This window comes from Mus caroli, unplaced genomic scaffold (assembly GCF_978045245.1).
Source record: "Mus caroli unplaced genomic scaffold, Mus_caroli_1 scaffold_7, whole genome shotgun sequence".
NCBI lineage: Eukaryota > Metazoa > Chordata > Mammalia > Rodentia > Muridae > Mus > Mus caroli.
In genome coordinates this window covers 135,484,496-135,489,266 of record NW_028227262.1, presented here as the reverse complement: position 1 = coordinate 135,489,266, position 4,771 = coordinate 135,484,496, and the positions used below count along the sequence as shown (strand labels likewise).

Sequence of the window (4,771 nt, the reverse complement as noted above, 5' to 3'; positions counted from 1 at the left end):
AATGGGCCCCATATACTTGTGCATTTGAATAGAGTATGCCACTTTAGGAACAGGCTTTGAGATCTCATGTGCTCAAGCTATGTCCAGTGTGGCTCACAGTAAATTCTGTTGTGTGCATATCAAGATGAAGAACTCTCAGGCCCCTTTTCAGCACCATGCCTGCCTGCATGTGATTGTACATATTGCTGTGACAATAACTGACTAAGCCTCAGAAAATCTAAGCCAGCCCCAATGATATGTTTTCCTTTGAAAGATTTGCCATGATTGTGGTGTCTCTTCATAGCAATAAAAACTCTAAGACAGACCCAAGCTACACAACCAAAATATGTGTAAAGAGGACCTATATCAGACCCATATAGGCTCTGTTTATCACTTTAGTCTCTGTGAGCACCTATGAGGCCTGGTTATTTGATTCTGTGAGCTGTGTTCTTGTGGTGCCTCTTAATCCCTTGACTCCTAAGATCATTACTCCCCCTATTCCTCGGAATTCCTACAGCTATGACTAATGTTTGGCTGTGTATCTGCTCCTATCATTTGTTTGATGAATTCTCTCTGAAGATTATGGTAGGCTCTGTTCTACAAGTATAGCAGAATATCATTAGTAATAATTTTATTGACTTAAAATGATTTTGTTTTTTTTTTGTTTGTTTGTTTGTTTGTTTGTTTGCCAGTCACATTTGGTTGTAGTCTAGGTTTCTGGGCTACCTAGCCTGTAGGAACAATTTCAAATTGTAAAGTTGGGGAAGCAGCTGTAGGTCTTGCCATTTCCCTTTGATCATGTCAATGTGACAAAAGAAGAAATTCAGACCCAACTTAATAGCACCTTATACGATAATGTTACCTAAAACACATGCTTTTTACAACTTTAAATTTGTTTGCTAAGAGATGTTGCCATAAATTATTAATCAGGTGTTCAAAAACTAGAAGCTACTGTTTTAGAGATTCTTAAGTATTGAATCTGGAGACATTGAATATAATAATCATTAGTGTCTTTGCTACATTTGTTGAAGTTGTTTCATGGGATGGCCTATGTGGTAATGTACTTAAATCTCTTTTAAACCTATTGTAAAACCATATATATGCACTTACACACACACGTATATATATAAAATATTAAATTTTTATCTTAGTAGGAGAACAAAACTATATTAAGAAGCTATATAAGTCAGATAATTGAGAGAGAAGAATCTTGAAGGCATAGGAGTGTGTTTGTGTGCATGTGTGTGTACATATTTGTGTATGTGAGAGACAGAGACAGGGAGGCATAGAAAAAGGATTATGTCACCATTTAATGTCAAAATTAACATTTTTCATGATTTTAATTGTTATTTCTACAAAATATGAATTAAATGTTTTTTTTTTTTTTAATAATGAGAGAGAAGACCTGAGTTTTATGTTATCTTTCCAATATAGTGAACCAGGCTACTAGCAAATTGTTTCAGCCTTCAGTCCCTAGGCTTTAATTTACAGTAGCCTTAGAGTGAAATCTGAGTATTGAGATGTGTTTCAATGTGTGAAGATCTTGTTTGCCTTAAGTGTCTCAAGGAAGATAAAAATCAATAGATGATTGTAAAATAATGCACAGATCAACTGCTTGCCTGGGTTGCCACAAAGGAAGGCTGCAGAGAGAGCTGTAAGCCTCAGGAGATACTTCTGATTTTAAATCAGAATCATTTTCCACTTCCTTTCCTTGATCTAAATTAAGGCAGAAATGTACAGTTAATTTTCCTATTTTTATTTTGTATGTAAAATAAACTACATTAGCAAAACTACATTTAGGTGGTGGATACATACTTCTAAATCAGATTGTGTGACTTTACTTTTTAAACTGTAGCAATAACAGATATGGTATTTTTACATGTATGGTTTAAAATTGCTTTTGACTTGTAAGATTATTATAATAACTTGTCTGTCAATGTATGATTTTTGTGAGAATCTGCATTTTAAGAATTGCACGAACAAATGTAAAAATAGAAATAAATATTTAGAAATACCAATTAACATTGTTGAAGTCATACTGTATTTAAAATATTTTTAAACTTTTTGAAATGAAAATATGTAGCTTGTTCCCTTCTCCTTTTCCCCTCAAACCCTTTCCACATACCCCCGTGATCTCTTTAAAATATCTGACCTCTGTTTCTTTAACTGTTTTACATATACCTGTGTATGTATAATATATAAATTTATAAAATTATATTATATTATATAAATTATAAAATACAACCTGCTTAATGCATATAAGTTATTTGTATGTGTGAGTTCAGGGTTGACCACTTGGTCAACTTAGTCAAATCTTAATTGGATAATCAATTAAGAACTAAATGTTTATTTTTTCAATTTGAGCATATTGTTTTTCCCAAATATTTCTAAATGGAAATTCAGGTTATATCTTCCTGAGGGAATTTTTTTGTAGTGTTAAATCCCTTTCTCAAAAATTTGACAGCTAGTTCCTTTCTTTTCTTTGTTCTTTTTCCTTTTTCTTTTTTAGATATTATGTCCTTTTAATAGCTCATCACTGGGAACATTTAATAATCAAGAGCAAGCTAACAGGCTAGCACTTAAAAATGTAGACTTTAATATGTGTACAGGTCGGCTAGTGGGGAAGCTGACCAAGATACATAACGTAGGAGATGCAAGGGGCCACCTGGAGTTTCTATACTTCATTCTGCTCACAGAATATTTATTAAGGTTGTTTAATATATGACTTTTCATTTGACATTGTGGAAGTCCTTTATTGTAAAGCGAATCCTTCTGTCTGGTGACAAGCAGCATCCACGACGATCACTCTGGACCCCCACGATGGATAAATTCCATTTCCTCTTGAGACACAGGATTTCTTCTGTATTTCTGGGGTAATGATTTTATAATTTCTGCAGTGTCTGGTGGCCCCTGGTGCATCAGTAAATTGGGGGACATACTTCCTTTAGAATGCTGTGAAATGACTGAGGAGTGGGAGGGGAGCGCAGCAGATCCCAGAGCTTCTGAGGCACTGAGTTTAGGTTTGTCTCTTTTGTGGCGAACTTTATTAATGGAGCATGTGGCTTTGCTACCTGCATGACCCTGGTGGCATAAGGCATTTTGCTGCCTATGGTGGCCCCCAAGTAGGGGCCAGTTAGTTCCTTTCAATGGTTTGTTAGTTTGTTGGACCATCTCATGAAGTTACTGTCAAGTTCAAACAATGAAACCAAATAAAATGAAACTGTAGCAATTTCAGTTCACAGTATAGCTGTAAGTAAATTGTCCTGGGCACATACCACCTTTCTCCCCTTCTGAATTTATGCTAGACAATGTTAATTAGTGGTGGAGTGTTTCCCCAGAGTGTGAATATTGAGACATTTGAGTTTTCAGTTGAGTCAAAATACACTTATTGGTTTGATGTGAAACCCAGATTGCATTTCCAACTCTGATCAGCTGTCTTGCTTAGGGGAGAGTTCTAGTAGGGGCTAATGCTGATGAATTACCTTCACTAGAAAATCAATTCTGAGAACACGCTCTATGGATATAGAGTCTGAAGTGCAGCTGTGTATGTAAAGGACACTGTTATTAATGACCCAAGCTGAGTGGTCTTATCAGAGCCTAATTATGCATAAACCTCCCTTACAGATGGCTCTTAACCAATCACACCCCTAAGTAGCATAAGATTAGTGGAATGCCAGGGAGGCATGGATTCTTTCATTTATCATATAATCATGCTAAGATTTGAGGCGAGTTATTGAAGTGGAAAAAAAAGAATCTTTAGGGCAACTGTGGCTGATGTTTTCCCCTAGCCACAAAATATCACTGGAAACTTATAGCAAGTCACCTATTAATTGGCAGTATGTTATGGCTATTGCTTTAGTTTGTCAGCTGTCTGTGTCTGTGTTGATGTCTCGTATCCCTACTACAGACCAAAGAATGGTTTTACTCAACTGGACTGAAACATCCAAAGTCAAAATAAACCTTTCGTTTTTAACAGATAATGGCATTGAATATTTTGTTATACTAACAGAAGAGTAAGACAGTAATTACTTCTTTCTGCTTATTTTAGTTAGCACAGCATTGTACACAATAGACAATTTTAAATGGTTTTAGTTTTAGAAATGAAAGCATAAATCTAATAGCCATCTGTGACTTTGTTACCTTTGTAGTCCTGTCATAATGTGCTTCTTGGTGAAGTCTGTGTCACCTAGTGTGTACTGTCCAGATGCTGGCACACTCTGATTACTTAATGGTTGATGATGAAATGGAAGATTGGAAGAGATGAAAATTTCAGACTCATCTTGCTTGTTAAACATGTCTTTCCTTAGCAGGAAGCTTTAGGACATTCCCTTGGGCAAACTACCTAGAAAAGTTATTCATCGCATGTAGTTGACACAACTATATTCAGTTAGATTAAATTTGTGGTGGGGCAGTCATGACTGAATGTAACCAGGTATGTGATCCAGCCAGAATGAAGAGAATGAAGAAGAGGGTGGTGCACACTGGATTGTCACCAAAAGGCTTTCCTGTCAAGTGCTGCTTTATTTTTTTTTTCAAAAAATATGTAGAAGAATCAGTTTGTAAGTATTTTTAAAATTGACCATTTATTGTAAAACTGGTGGAGTCAAATTGGTTGTGACATCAACTTTTATTGATTTTAACAATCAATGCAGACAAGACAGATAAAAGAACTATGTGGGCAACAGCCCCCATCTCAGTTTCTTCTTTCTGTGTGAAACTCTGTGATTATCATAGAAATGGTATCTTTGTAGTATTGGAACTGGTTCATAGAAAAAAAATCCACTTAGTTGAT

The 4,771-nt window shown here is 35.5% G+C and overlaps 1 pseudogene; it reads right to left on the bottom strand.

The window, feature by feature from the left end:
- Positions 1–2,781: 2,781 nt before the first annotated feature.
- Positions 2,782–3,083, bottom strand: LOC110296497 (alpha-ketoglutarate dehydrogenase component 4 pseudogene; annotated as a pseudogene).
- Positions 3,084–4,771: the final 1,688 nt, after the last annotated feature.